This window comes from Nicotiana tabacum, chromosome 2 (assembly GCF_000715075.1).
Source record: "Nicotiana tabacum cultivar K326 chromosome 2, ASM71507v2, whole genome shotgun sequence".
Taxonomy (NCBI): Eukaryota; Viridiplantae; Streptophyta; class Magnoliopsida; order Solanales; family Solanaceae; genus Nicotiana; species Nicotiana tabacum.
Window position 1 is genome coordinate 103,007,116 of NC_134081.1, and position 16,673 is coordinate 103,023,788.

The 16,673-nt window shown below is 39.8% G+C and overlaps 1 long non-coding RNA gene across 1 annotated transcript; it reads left to right on the top strand.

Moving 5' to 3' along the window:
* Positions 1–12,710: 12,710 nt before the first annotated feature.
* On the top strand, positions 12,711–16,179 carry LOC107826262 (uncharacterized). Its single transcript, XR_001657240.2, has 2 exons — positions 12,711–13,486; positions 15,892–16,179. It is a non-coding gene; the product is annotated as an uncharacterized LOC107826262 (long non-coding RNA).
* The last annotated feature ends 494 nt before the right edge of the window (positions 16,180–16,673 follow it).

Below are 16,673 nucleotides of genomic sequence, written 5' to 3' on the forward strand. Positions count from 1 at the left end.
TTCTTGCCGTAATATTCGGCCAGTCACGGATATTTCGGGCTTCTTTTGGCTATGCTGGATTGTCTAACAATGTTCTTCGAAGTCGTTCGAGGTTAGGATCGATTCCGGGATCATGGCCTCGATATCCTCGAAGGCAGGCGTCATGCCCCCGGATTCTAGCCCGGGAGACTTTGACTCGATTTCGGTCTCTTATTACCATATCTCGAGCCTGGCTTATCTTGTCGAAGGCTAGGAATATGGCTGTCCAAAGGACGAGATAAAATTAACGGGACGGGACGGGACGACATTTAGCCGGGACAGTGGCGGGACGGGACGAAACGGTAGGTCCATCCCGTCCCGCTAACAAACGGGATGGGACGGGACGGGACGAACGGTAGGCCCATCCCGTCCCGCTAACAAACGGGATGGGACGGGACGAGTTCGCGGGCCTTAAGTGCTGTTTTTAAAAAAAATTATTTAAGCATTGAGTTTGGCAACGGATATTCTTTTGACAATGACTAAATTTTTAAAGTTTGCAATATCTAGTTTTTTGACTTATTTAATAAATTTAAAAATTAAACGAAAATTAGAAAACTAAGTAAAGAATTATAAAATATTAAAACAAAAGACTTGTAATAAAATATTCTAGCAATTATAAATATATAATAGAGTTATAATTTATTTAATATAATTTTAATCCATTAAGTAACTAAGTAAGAGTGTAAGACAATTCATAAAATAAATTCAACGCTTAGAGCCTTTTATTTTATTAATAGAATTTTCAAATCTCACATACAAATATAATTCTTTTGAAGAGCACCTAATCTACGCAACCACCTTCTAGGAAGGGTTCTGTTTGAACTAGGCCTCTTAGTAGCCAATAACAAATTATCATACTAATATTTGTAAGCTCCTATATAACTTCGTTGTAACTTATCTATAATTTCTCTCGGACATTGTTCTGGAATTGGCAATGTTGATTGATGTTCCATGAGTTCCATGCCGTCATCGCTCCCAGTGCTAAGTATCTCATTGTATTCTTCTTCTTCCCTAGTGGTTAATTTTTCAAAACCAAGATTTCTTCTTTCTGAATTAATCCAATCTCTGAATAATACGGAAATCTCTAGGCTGTCCTCCGCTAATGAATGTCTATGATCTCCGATTTGAAATCTTGCCGCGCTAAAAGCACTCTCCGATGCTACTGATGATGCTTGAATAGCAGGGATATCTCGGGCCATTATTGAAAGTGTTGGAAAAGCCTTGCCACGCTCCCTCCACCATGCCAAAAGTTGTTCGTTACCTTCTTCGTCTTTAATACTTTCCAATCCTTGATTAAGATAAGAATCAAGTTCATCATCAATAGAGGAATTAAAACCTGTTATATCATCCATATCTTCCCATAGAACTTCTACTCTAGACTTAGAAGTAGAAGGAGCAGTTTCACCACATGTTGTTTTCATAGATTTATATTTATCAAACATTGATCTAACATAAGAATATATGTTAGCTTGGCATTCTTCGAAAGATGGTTGTTCATTTTCTTGAATTGCTAAATTCTCATAAATTTTACGAACAAGTCCCTTTGCACCTCTTAATTTTAAAGATGAGTTAAGTATAGTAGAAATTAAATAAACTTGAGAAATAAGGAAAAAATACTTTTTAAATTTTGTAATCATTTCATTAATGGCCTGTGCATAAGTTGGATTAGTTTTATACTTACCAAATACAACAGAAATTCCACAAATATACCATAATATTTGTGTAATAGTAGGATAATATATACCAGAAAATTATTTTGTAGCATAATAAATTTTTTCTAAAAATTTAGTAAGCTCTTTGATCTGATCCCAATCAGAATCAACAATTTGATCAGCGGAGATACCATTATGCATATTAAATACCTTTTGTATAGGCACCCAATAATCATAAGCAACTTTAAGCATTTCATAAGTAGAATTCTACCTAGTACAAACATCTTTTGGAATTTTTCTATATGGAAGGTTAGCACTAGCACATTATTGAGCAAATTCACAAATTCTACTCGCTTTATTAGCCCGAAAAATATAGCCGCAAGCATGTTGTACTTTACTACAAGCATCAGAAAATAAATTAATACCAGCTTTTACAACCAAGTTAAAAATATGGCATGCACATCTAATATGAAAAATTACCGGATTAATTAAACAAAGTCTAGTTCTTAAGCTAGTTGCTGCAGTTGTGTTAGCAGAAGCATTATCTAAGGTGATAGTTAAAACTTTATCAATGAGTCCATAAAAATCAAGTATTTGTAGAACAGTAGTTGCAATATATGCTCCAGTGTATTTTGAATCAACAAATTTATAACCAATAATACGTTTTTGCATGTCCAAGTGATGATCAACCCAATGACTTGTAACAGTTAAATAATCACAACCATTAGGACTACGACCTATATCAGATGTGATAGACACTTTACAATCTAAGTGAAAAAATACACAACGAATATACTGAAGATTACTACTACTTTCACCTTTACTATTTTTTTACTAGTTTTTTTAAATATGCCAAATACATTTTTAGGTGCCATAATTTAAATACGAAATTAAATTTAAAAAGTTAACACAAAAATTAAAAACACAAATGAAACATAAAGTAAACACAAAAATTAAGCACTAAAATAATGCGCAAAAATATATATATTAAAATTAGGAGATGGAACGAGTGCACCGTGATTAAATATTAAAACTTGAAGAAATTGCCCAAAATATTGCTCCAAATACTTGAAGAATTAATTTGAAGCTTGAAAGTTGCTCCAAAAATTTATCCAAATACTTGAAACTTATCACTTGATTGCGAGAAAATTGAGAGAATAATATAGATAGAATGTAAGAGATTTGAGAGAGAATGATTTATTTTTGTGGGAAGAAATGAAGAAGGATTGAGGTATTTATAGTAGAAAATAGGGCCAAAGTGTAATTTAATAAATTTAGGGATTATATTAAAAGTTTGGGGGGTAGGGGGTGCTTTGGGGGGTGAGGGCCAAATATGGCCGTTTTTAGCCGTTGGGAACGGCTATTTTTGCAATTATAGCCGTTGCCCAACGGCTATAATTCAAAAAAAAGGGACGCGGGACGGGACGGGACAGGTGGGACGGGACGGGACGAAACGGGACGAAATGGCCATCCCGTGTCCTGTTTAACATGGGCCCATCCCGTTTAAAATTAAGTGGGACGGGACGGGACGTCCCGTCCCGTTGGACAGCCTTAGTTAGGATGCACCATGAGCTCGATTTTACCTATATACAGATAGTCCCTCATTTTTCGGAGAGTAAACGATGAGAAACGACATGAGCTTCCGATTCTTACTTCGATATACCGAGACATTAACGACAAAACAACCAAAACGTCTCGTTAGTCAAGTCTTAATGGCATTAAATGCATGTCAGCCGCCTGTCGGCCGTCCACGGATGCCAAACGCAGCTGAACTACTATAAATACCCCATCCTTTTTTCATTTTAACTTTACATTCAAACCTTCTACCCTCATACCCTTAAGATTTCAACACTCTTTAGCACTTTTACCGCGGTTATTCGAGTCCCTTTGCAAGAATTTTTACCCATCTTCATCTCAAGCCAACCTCCTTTCTTTCTCCACCGTTCTCAGACTTTCCTCTATTTTTTCAAAGAAATGGCAAAAATTTCCAAAACCGTTCCCCAGAAAGGAATTCTTTCTACTTCGCGACCGGCTACTGAAGCCGAGGAGACCGTTTCGCGCGCTGACGTCGATGAACCAGTACCTGAACCCCCGTTGAAAATGTTCATCCCTGGGGGATATTCGGTCAACGTCAATTTCAAGGTCGAAAAGCCTTCCACCGTACAAGGTCAGTGTGAGGAGGTCTCGAGATACACCTACTCGATCACCGACGAGATCCTCCCCACATTCCGAAAAGACTGTAACTGGGCCGATAAGGAAATAGTGGTTCCGATCCCGATGAAGCCATTACCACCCATGTTGAGGGATACCTAAGTGTTTACACTTATCCCTTTACATTGGTCCCGGTGGATCCGGTCATTTTGGATTTTTGCAGAAGATACAGCGTGTGCCTAGGCCAGATTCACCCATCGCTCTGGAGGATCGTGATCTTCCTCCGGTTCTTTGTGAATAAAATCGATGGGTGCTCGTTCACTATCGACTATCTTCTATGCTTATACACTCCCCGAATCTTCTGGGTGAGACTGATAAAGCTTGTGCGGCGGGCCAGTAAAGCCTCATTCTTAAGTATTGATGAGGACCAGGATCGGGACTGGCAAAGCCATTTTGTCCGAGTGAGAACTTCGGACTTAACTTCAACCGAGTGCAGGCCATTCCCCGAGAAGGGGAATACCTCACGTAAGTACGATTTACTTTTGAATGTCGATTTTACACTTACTTCTCTTTTTCTTATTGGTGCTTTGTGGTGGTGCAGTCATTGCTCGGGTACCAAATGTTGTCCCTCGACTCAAAGAGTGGATCGAGGGTATCGTATCACAGATGCCCTATTCTGAGCGCTCGTGGCGCAAGCTCTCGAAGGGCCGTTGGGAGGCTCATTCCTATGGTGAGACTTCTTTCCCTAATAGGTAGTATTAAGGTTCCCTTTTAACATTAAGCCTTTACTCCCTTTACTTCTTTTTTGCAAGTTTATCTAAGGATGTCGAGATGAGGCCTCTAGCCGATAGCGAGGACTTACCTACCGAGTCCCCTGCTCCGAGACAGACCGAAGAGAAGAAACTTAAGAGGGCTCCGAGTTCCCCGAGCTCGGAGAAAAAGAAAACAAGGAGAAGGCTGATGCGCAAGTCAAAATAAAGCACTAGCGCTCGAGCACCAGCTTCGGATTCGCTCTATCAGCTGAGGGACGAATTCGAAGAATAAGAACCTTTTGTTCTAGTGGCCCGTGAGCCGTCGCAGCTCAAAAAGCAGGGGGCCACTAAACCAGAGACACGTGAGGCCGATCTGCCTCAAGCCAGGAAGGTCGATGAGGAGACCAGGGCCGAGGCTTCCCAGGAAGGTCGATGAGGAGACCATCACCGAGTCATCCTCGTTCACCGAGTCTGTGTATAATGAGGCTCAAATGGTGAAAGAGCATCCCAATGAGGGGGCCCACGGAGTGGACGACCCCCTTCGCTGCCTTTTTGAAGGCGTGGATTCCACCGCCACGGAAGACGTCACTAGATTAGGTGACATAGAGGTACCGAGGAAGAGCCCTTTGCTGCCTTTTTGAGGCAGGCGGGCTTAACTTGAGCCCGAAATTGGTCAACCGGTTCCCTTCCCTGAGTGTGGATCCTGATCAGAAGTGGTACATTGTCATTACCATTTCGGAGGATGCCCGGGTTCTTTCCGCCCCCGTAGGGGTGGCCAGTTACCTCCGGTGCTTGTGACGGAAGAAGACCAGGCCAAAATGAATTAGGAGAGCCCTGCTTGTTCAACGAAGCACAACGGGCGCTGAACCGGGTAACTTTAGATAACTCTTGATGATTTTAATTTCTCATTTTATACTTGAATTAATTCATTGATAATCATAATATTTTTCTTCGTATTATTAGGCCTCGGTGCTTCACCATGAAACTTTCCTCCGATACCGGGATTAGCTGAACCAGCTCGATGCAGAAGTCAGAGAGCTTACTAAGAAGAGATACACGTACAAACTTCTCAGTGAGTAGCGTGAAGGAGAGGCTAAGAACCTTCAAGATGAGTTGGAAGCGGCTCGAAAAGAACACGCTGACCTGGTTGAACAGGTAAAACTTTTTGAAGTTAGTGACAATGAGCTAGGCACGGTGTCTAATGGTCGGAACCTGCAGGTTCAATAGAAGATTGATTGGATCGACCAGCTTTGAGCCGAGATAGATGTAGTCAAGGTCGAGACCGAAGAGTGGAGAGGCAGGATTGACCGCATGGCCTAGGAAAAAGAGACTTCCCAGGCGTAGTTGACCTTGGCGGAGGTCCAGCTTCGAGCGATGAGGGAGAAGGCTGAGGCACGGTCCTAAAAAATTGAGGAGCTCCAGTCTTAGCTAAGCTCGGTTGTTTCTAATCGAGAGACCCTTGCCAAGGAGCTTAAGACCGCCAAGTCAGTGGTTGAAGTAACCAAAGCTGATGCCGACGAGATGGTGGCCCAGTATAAGGCCGATGCCGAAGCAGCCCAGGACCGGCTGAAAGATATCGTCGAATATGTAAATTGGCAGTCCCGAAGGGCGGCCCTTGAGGAATTTCATGCTCAGGGTTTTGATTCGTCGGCTTAGGTCAAAACTGCTAAGGGGCTTGAAGCCGAGGCCAAGAAACTGGCGTATCCCGAGGACGAAGAAGACTTCGAGGGTTTGGATAGATTCGGGGGCGGAGAAGACTCTGATGGTCTCGATGACGAGGCGGACTCCGGTGGAGACCAAGCCATTTAAGTGCCTTGTATATTTTTCTTTGTTTTTATACTTTTGTACTTTTTTGTCAAGGTCGTTTGGCCTTTGTGAAGATCTTTTCATATATATATATGGCTCTTTTTTTTTCCTTCGACGGTTTTTAAGCTCGTTTCCTTTCGCTTTTTTCTTTATGATTGCAAAGATATCGAATGCCTTAGCACGTAATAATTAGGTCTTGTTCAGAGGTCCGAACAGTCTTTACTCTCGATATTATTTTTTTTAAGACTGGTGGGGGCTCGGTATGATCGGAAGCTTTCCCCAAAGTACTTAGAACTTTTAGATTATAATTTGCCAAGGGTAGCCTTTTGAACCGATTTAGAAATTTTGAAGGCCTTGTTTTTTGTTACGGGTCTCGAACGTCTTCGAACCATTTTAATGCGGCTATAGCCTTTCTAGTTCGGGTGTTTCCCAGTGGGCTTGTTACCCTGAGTCATCCGGGCTTAACCGAGATAACCGTTCCCAAATGGGGGTGGCCGTAGCCTTTAAAGTTCTGGTACTGCCAAATAAGCTTTGTGCTCTCGTACTTTATTATTTCGGGATGTCCGAACCTACCTTGGGCAGCAGTCCCCGAGTAAGGTGGCCCTTGGGCTCGATGTCTTCGGGGGATCAAATGTAAGAAAGAAAAATTTTCAAGGAGAAAAATATTTATCTACAAGGTAGAAACTTCCTTTCAATTTTGTGCATAATATACATAGTTATACATGTGTTGTTCAAGCTTTGTGTCCGGGCTCGGGTGGTGTGTGTGGGCACAGTTCATTTGACTGTTTGGCCCTTACAGATGATCTTATCGATCGAGCCTATACTATTCGAACATAAAGTTTCTTTCCTTGCCAAAATCATTTTCCAAGGGTGATGCCCCATAGTGTTCGAGGTCGATCATAGAGAAGCCTCGAACACTATCGACAACCGATCTTCGATTCTAAGTTAGCACGGTCCACTGTTGCCTCGTTAAAAACCTTGCCGGAAAATCCATTTGGGATAAAATCGGTTCAATGGAAAAAGAGTGCAACGCGTGCTTTCTGGCCTAAAAAGTTGTATCGTTCTTTGATGAATACCTGCAAGTGTTTGTCCAAAACGTAAATAAATAAAAGAAGTAAATGAGTTCGTACCTTAGCAGTAATATCGTTTCAATTGAGATACGTTCTAGTTGTTCGGTAGTCGCTCACCGTTCAATTCTCTGAGCTTGTACGACCCTTTACTGATGATCTTGATAATTTTATACGAAACTTCCCAGTTCGGCCCCAGCTTTTCTTTGTTCGGATTTCGGGTGTTTAATGTGACCTTACTCAACACTAAGTCCCCAACATTGAAGTGTCGAAGATTGGCTCTTCGATTATAATACCTCTCGATCCATTTTTTTTGGCTGCCATCCGGATGAGGGCGGCTTCACGCCTTTTATCTAATAGTTTCAGGTTCGTATTCATGGTCTCGTTATTTGATTGTTCGGTTGTACATCAAAACCTGAGACTCGGTTCTCTGACTTCGATCGGTATTAGAGCTTCTGTGCTGTAAACCAATGAGAACAGGGTAGCCCCGGTACTGGACTTCGTGGTCATACGGTAAGCCCATAGGACTTCGGGCATGATTTCTTTCCATTTTCCTTTGGCGTCGGTCAATCTCTTTCTGAGGTTTTGGAGTATGGTTTTGTTCGTGGACCTTGCTTGCCCGTTCTCACTAGGGTGTGTCACGACCTAAACCGATGGACTTTGACGAGTGCCCGAGTTTTACCTACCGAACACCCCTAAGCATATGTCTAAGATATAAACATGAAATAAGTGTAGGTCATGCTTAACATCTGCCCCTAAACTGCTGAATCATGTGAATAACATACGTGAGAAGACATACTCAAAAGACATATATACATATACATGCGGAATATAGTAGGGCGAGCCAACAAGGCCACATACTATCCAACTAAAGATGACTGTCTACAGACCTCTAATAGAGTGTAAAACTGTATAAAAGATGGGACTGGGCCCCGTCATACCCTTATATGTATACAAAAGTATCGTTCCAAAACCCAATTGTAGCTCTGGATCAAATATAGCACACCAACTCTCGCTGATCTAGGATCCTAAGGAGGGGGACCGTCAGCCTGTCTACCTGCACCCGCGGTCATGAAACGAAGGCCCTAGGCAATAGGGGCATCACTACGAATAATGTACTGAGTATGTAAGGCATAAAATTCAATATATAAAAGGCATGAAAGAAACATGGAGTAAAGAACTCAATATGTAAGTTTGAATAGCTCTATGAATCATGAAAATATTTATAATGCCATGCGTATGCATATAAATGTCATATCATGCATAGGTATATGCGTACATAACATCATCAAGCCCCTGAGGGCATCCCATCATATCATCTCAGCCTCTGTGGGCGAAATCATAAACGTATACCAGCTGATCAGGTGGTGGTGCGTATATAACGTCATAACCTTTCCCCATACCCCATATACATATACTATACGTGTATATAACACCATCTGGTCATGGGTCAATATACATATATAAATGAATGCAATGCATAATGAAATAAGTCAATAAGATCTCTCAGAATGTAATGAGACCCATGAACAGACAATATGGTAGTAGGACATATGGGGAATCAAGAACATAGGTAACCCTAGTACTTCTAGGAATAGAATCATTCGTGAAGGTGGCGTGCTTGCTCGTTTCGTTATATCATATGGATCATGCCAAAAGAAAAGAAGGGATAGCCTTAACATACCTGTATAATCACTTCCTTATTACTCAACCAAGCTCAACACAACTTCTTGCATCTATAACAAGTGAAATGATATTGTCGTTAACATATAATGTCGTACCATCGTATTTGGCTAGTCTTATGGCTTAAGGAAAATCGGGAAGCAACTCCCCTATTTTTAATACATCTCAAACACCACTAAGGGTCATCAGCAGCCCAACAATAACAACTATAACCAACAATAGCAACAACAACAATATAATCCAATATGAGTTTCTCCAATTATCTTAACAATCACATTGAGTGGCAAGCTCATTTTTACTCATAACAAGATATAAATTAAATCTAACTCTTATTCCATAAATTAGTTTACAACCTTCAGAACATCATACTTATATGTACTATATTATTTCTAGTTCAAAACATCCACAAAATGCCTTTCAAAACAACCTCATATGTCTAGCACCTTAATTTTTATCGTCAATCACTTGTTTTTCATCTTTTCTTCTTCAATCAACTTAATTAACACCTAGAAAAGCTTAACAACAGCAGCCACAATATGATCAAATTATTTCTCACAATTTTCAGCCACCACAAACCATATATTTAGCCACAAAACAGTCCAACCTAAAAGACCACCATATTCCATGTTCTTTCAAGTGCTATCTTATGGTTTTTCACTCAAACAATACAACCAACACAAGATTAACCTTAGGTACAATCAAGAAGATGTTATACATACGTTGGATAGCAGCTACAACTCGAAACCCTATCCCAACTTAGCTCACAATAGCCCTCAATCACACCAAGCATTCTCTTGTAGTCTTTAACATCTTTGATGAAGATTTGAGTTGATTTCCCTTGAGTTTGGTTCTTGGGATCTTGGGATATGTTAGGGAGGGTTTTGGAGAGCTTTTGGACGAAATTTGGGTGATAAATGACCCGAACTGAGGCTGAAACATCTTTTAAAAGACGTAAGGTTGGTGGTCATCTCAAGTGGGTCCCAACCGAGCTGCTTGCGCAGTCTCGCGAAAAAGCAGATATCTCTATACTCCGATGCCGTATCGACGAATGGTTTAATTCGTTGGAAACTAGACTCATAGATCTTAAATTTTATATATAATATGTCCCAAAAAGACCTACATAGCACAAGAAATATATTTCTCAAAAAGCTCTATTACACGGCAAATTATTAGTCGGTATTTTCGTAACTTTAGTCCGATTTTTCCCAAACTTTATATTTTCTATCCAAACATCGTATATAGCCATATTATGACTTTAAACACATTTAAATCATGATTAGAAAGTCTCATATTCATTACATCACCTTGAGACGCACAGGGTGTAACAATCCCCTCCCCCCCAGAAACATTCGTCCTATAATGCTAAACTCCCAGAAATCTATAAAAATTTTGGCAGAGTCTCCTCTGTAATGGTACTACTACCAACCTGTTACACAGCAAACACAACAATACAAAGCCACATAGGGACACATTCATCAATAACTCCAATGGCCTCACACGACCAATAACAATAACTAACATAAGAGTCAAGTATCATATGTGTACATAAAGGTTGTGATGTCTCAGTCCGATCCTCCTCCGGAAGTGGAAACAAGTGAGGATACCTAGTCTTCATTTATTCTTCAGCTTTTCAAGTCATCTCCTCCACATTATTATTTCTCTAAAGTACTTTAACCAAAGCTACATCATTAGTTCTCAATCTCCGAACTTGTCTATCTAGTATAGCAATGGGAGCTTCATCATATGATAGCTGCTCTGTAACTTGAACATCATCAACTGGAATGACTTTAGAGGGATCTTCAATACACTTACGGAGCATAGACACGTGAAAGACTGGATGTACATAATCCAAGTTGGAAGGCAAGTCTAACTCATATGCTACTTGGCCTACTTTGCATATAATCTTATAAGGTCCAATGTACCGAGGGATATGCTTTCCTTTCTTACCAAATCTCGTAACGCCTTTCATCGGTGATACCTTTAGGAATACCCAGTCGTCTACCTGAAACTCCAAGTCTCGTCGCGGATTATCTGCATATGACTTATGACGACTCTGAGATGCTAATAGCTTTTCCGTTATAAGCTTAATCCTCTCAACTGTATGTTATACCAACTCTGGTCCTATTAACTTAGTTTCCCCAATCTTGAACCATCTGATATGAGACCTACACTTCTGCCCATAAATAGCTTCGTATGGAGCCATCTGAATGCTAGAATGATAACTATTACTATACGCAAAATCAATCAGTGAAAGATGATCATCCCAACTACCCCTGAAGTCCATCACACAAGCCCGTAGCATATCCTCCAATATCTGAATAGTACGCTCAGCCTGATCGTTTGTCTGGGGATGAAATGTTGTACTAAGACTTACCTAAGTCCTCAATCCTTTTTGGAAGGACCTCCCAAAATTAGTTGTAAACTGAGCACCTCTATCGGAGATAATAGATATATGGATACCATGAAGTCGTACTATCTCCTTAATGTAAAGCCTTGCATAATCCTCTGCTGAATACGTAGTCCTAACAGGCAGAAAATGGGCTGATTTTGTAGGTATATCAACAATAACCCATATAGAATCGAACTTACGCTGGGTACGAGGTAAGCCTATGATGAAATCCATATTAATCACTTCCCATTTCCAAGTCGGAATCTCTATAGCCTACAATAATCCACCGGGTTTCTGATGCTCAATCTTAACCTGCTGACAATTAGGGCACTGAGCAACAAACTCTGCAATATCCTTCTTTATTTTATCCCACCAGTATATTCCCCGGATATCATGATACATCTTTGTCGCTCCTATATGAATAGAATAACGAGAATAATGAGCTTATCCCATAACCTGCTGGCGCAACCCTGCCACATTAGGAACACATAATAGACCTCGATATCTGAGGATTCCATCTCCTATAATCTCAAATGGTGTCTTCTCCTTTTGAGGGGTTGTATCTCTGTAGTGAGCTAGCACAGGATCTTCATACTGGCGTTCCTTCACTTCAGTTACTAGAGAGGATATTGTCGTGTCCTGAATAGTAACTCCGGTACCACCTCAATCTAGTAATCAAACTCCAAGATTAGCTAGCTGATGAATCTCACGAGCTATCTCACTCTTCTCTGGCTGTAAATGTAAGCACGTAATTTTTGACCCGTCATATTTTTGAGCTATTTTTAATGTTTAAAATATTTATTTAACTTAACTTTAATTTTTATGGAGTTTTAGCCAATTTTTACTTCAAATTACAATTTGAAAACACAAAAATATTTTTCATCTTTAGTTTAAGATCAATTAGTATATTTATGTTTATAGTATTTTAATTTTATCATGACTTTGCCTATTTTATCTATTTTTTTTACTTTATTATAACACTTGAAAATACTAAAAAAATATATAGAGTTTCATTTTTAATTTTTAGTTTTATTTTAACCAATTAGGAGTGATTTTAGGTTTTACAAGCATTTTATATTAATTTGGAACAAAGTTGGCTTTGTTAATGAATTTTAAGCTTTTCTTGTCCATAATTGAGCCCAAATTCGAATCTTCCACCTGAGCCCAATCCCTTGACCCAACAGCCCTTTTGGAGGAATTAATCCAAGCCATGCACTCCATCCCCATCTAATGGCCAAGGTCATTTTTCACAGCCATATAAAAATATCATCTTCCTAATTTCAAGAAACCTAGAGAGCCACACACCCTCCTCTCCAAGATCCAGCCGCCCAACCCTCTCTTAAGCCGCCGCCGCCGGTGGTGCTCCAAACACCACCCAACTTACGCCAATCTCTTTCTCTCTTCACCCTCTCGCCGATTCCAAGCCTCGAATCCTCGAAAACCCCTTCTAACTCTCAGCCGCCCCACTCCATCTTCACCCCATTCAACCACTTTAAAATCTTATCTCCTTCACTGTACCACCACTTAGCTCCACTATTACAATCAAGAATTGAAAGCATCTTTTACACATTTTGACAAGCACCTAGCAGTCATGTAAAAGCCTTGGCCGCCGAACTCCACTCCTCTTTCCACTTTCACCTTCTACACAAAGAACGTCCCTCCCCTCCATTATTCTGCTATATGAGCTTCTATATTCCAACTCTAGATATTACCATTGCAGTATTACTAAGGATTTGAGATGATAATCATAGATAAGATTTTCAAAATTGCACCGCCACAGTTAAGGTTGTTCGAGTTGCGCTCGATTCTAGTTAAAAAGCAAGGTCGTCGTTCAAGCTTTACAACGAAGTTTCCGTTCTTGGCTCGACAGTTCCGGTCCCATGTGATTTCAGTCGAGGATTTCCGGTCAAGTTCTGGCCTCGGTTCCTATTCACGCACTGCTACTGTAATCAGATGACTCATTTTGAGGTCCATTTCTTACTTTCTCTCGTTGGTTGCTATCTATTTGTGTGGGTATGTGATTTTGTTTAAATGATTTGATATTTTTTATTAATTTATATTTGTTTGGACTTCAATTGAAAAGCATGTTTAAATGAGTGTATGTGAAATTTGTACCCAACTTCTGATTCTCCTCTGGTGGTGTTCGAATTACTTGAGCAAATAGTAAAATTAGGAGATTAAGAATCGGGAAAGAAGTAAGGTTCGATAATTCGGATTGGGTTACTAAAATAATTAGATAGTAGTTTTTTTGTGATTTAAAAAGCAAAAAAAAATAGTTTTGGACTTTGCAAGGCAAATTGGTAGTAGCTGAGAACTAAAATTATAACGATTTGAGTGTAGGATGATTTTTTTTTTGTTTTTTTTGTGAATTTTTTATTTTGCTTTATTAGTTTAACCGCTAGGAACATGTTTAGGCCGTTAATGTTCGGATAGGCAAACTTTAGTATTTTGTTTGTTTTAATTTCGAGGCGAGAGGTCGTTCCCTTTAGTTTATATTTAGGGGAATGGCCCGTAGACTCTGTAAATATTTTTATCAGGAGAATGCCCCGAAGTATTATGTAGTTAGAGGCCAAAGACGGGACGATGCGAAGAAGCGTAGAATAGAATTATAGTATTTTTATTTTATTTCTTCTTTTATTTTTATTTTTTTAGGTGGGGACAACCTCGAGCCTCTTGTGTGTTTATGTTTCTTTCTTTCGTGTGTTTTTTGCCTCAGTTTGAGTTTTCTTAAAAGCCAACTTGATCATGTATGCAACCGTGACCTTCACGGGACTTGGGGAATGCCTAGCACCTTCTCCCCGAGTCAAATGAACCCCTTTACCTTGAATCTCTGGTGCAGTCATTTTTAGGGTCAAACGTGTTTTGAAAGAAAAATTATTTTTAAACGGTGACCTGACACACCGAAACCAAATGTCAGGTGGCGACTCTGAAAAATCTTTCGAAACACAATCTTTTGTCACTCTTCAAATTGAAACCCTTTTGAGCTTTACAAATCTTTTATTTATTTTAAAGAGGGTTAGTGAGGTGAAAAAAGGGGTGTGACAGCTTTGGCGACTCTGTTGGGGATTTGCAGGTTCGAGCTGATACTGTGATCTTGTTGGCTTTTTAGAATACTCAATTGAGGCATTTTTGTGTTTTTGTTTCTTGTGTGTTTTTACACTTTGTTGCTTAGTTGCTAATTGTTTATGTGTTTACCATTTTCCTTTATGTGTTACTGCTTTATAATTATCATCATTTGCATTACCCGGTCAATTCTTTCTACAATAAGTCTCGTAGTACGTGTGGCGTACACGAACTCTTTATTGAGTCACCCTTATTTTGGGGGGAAGGGGGGGTCGTCGGACGTATGGAGTGGGTGAAAAGCTTGAGCAGCCACCATCGACCATACGTTCCCCCGAATTGCCTTGTCTAGTGAACCTCAAACTTAGGTCAGCCTTTAGGTCATTCTTATTTGCATCATGTCATTTAGACCTAGTAGGGCTCGGTCCCAGGCACCGTGTCCCTTTGTAGGAGGCCTATCCAAATTATGTCAAAATAGGCCCGCTGGCCCAAAAGGACATTCAATCATTCTACGTGCTAAATGTTGCATCTTTGAGGGTAGAAAGGTCATTTAGCAGACTGATGTTTGGGAAAGAATGGTGAAAAAAGAAGCAAGAGAGAATATTGAGGGTTTTGTCACTTTTATATTCTTGCTCCATTTTCTAAAATAAAAAAAAAAAGCAAAAAGATTTTACACTTTCTTATCATTTTCAAAAAAGACAAAAAATATTTTTTTCAAATTAATTGCATTTTTCAAAACTTTCTCCCATATCCAATCCTCCCGAACTACACATACCTGATTTTCGTCTTTCGAGGTGGGATATGTAGGCAGCCCACATAGAGTCCGGTCTTCCTAGTTAGTCTTAAGTTCTTGGCTTCGCGGGGTCTTAGCCAAATATTACATGTCTAGCCACATTAGGTCACATCGGCCCTTTTTTGCAAAATAGGGATATTTTCGCAAAAAGTGGTTTGTTAACCCATGTCTTAGAGTTTTAAGTCTACCACAAGGTGTCCTCTCTGTCTAAGGTCCATTCATATTTAATTTGCATGCTTAGCCATTTTCGACCACATAGGCCATTTCTGCAAAGTGGGATCATTTTCACAAAGCAACTTTAGGGACCGCGATTCCTGAGAGTTTATGGGCCTTCGTGAGGTGTTTCCATATTTTAGAGGTCGTCCTAATTGAGTTTTCACTTTTAGCCACCTTTTGGCCACGTAGGTCAGTTTGCAAAAATAGCCTTAATCATGTCTTGCATGTGTCCAACAGGAAGTGTTATTGTCTCACATAGTATTCTAAGTCTTTAACTCTATTTGGTCTTATTTTTTTCATAAAGGTATAGATCCATTTGCCGGAGATTGAGCATGACAGACGCCCCAGGACCATCCAGTCAGGACCACTGCATTCATGAGTTGCTTGAGGATACTTTTATGTTTTGAGTCTGTCATTCATGTTGCCTTTTATTTTTAGTCTTGTACAGTAGTATCGAATCTTTTAGGTGGTGTCAGAGTCTGTCCTAGTCTAGTTGAGTTTGTCGAGTCTTTTGTTATCGTATTTCCTATTTTGTATGTGAAAACCAAAAAGAGTTATAAATGAAAAATTCAAAAAGATTTTATTTTTAGTATATTTTGTCCATTACTTTTCCAGAAATACGCTTGGTCTGATTCATGTGGAACATGATACGTAGGCAATCTACATCGGGTTCGATCGAATCATTTTAGAAATTAAAAGAAAAAAAAAGAAAGAAAAAAAAGAAAAAAAGGGATGTGAGAAGCGAGAAGCGAGAGAAAAGAAAAAGAGCGATAATCAGAAAGAAAAGAAAGGGAAGAAATGAGCAAATCCAGGAGCGTAAGAGAGGAAATGAAGAATAAAAGGGCAATGAGAGTAAAATTGGGATGATGCCATATGACCTTCGTACCCTCGGAGTCATTTTAGAACCGATAAATGTGACTAGGTGCATTGCACATAATGCGAGATTATCTTATGTTAAATGCCATAACGCTAACGTGATGACTTTATTTTGTTCCTCTTTGTTATCTTTATTACAGCAGAAGGGTGGTTGGTTTGTGGTTCTTAAACTGGTAACTCTTTCCTATAACATAAAGTCGAAAGGTAATG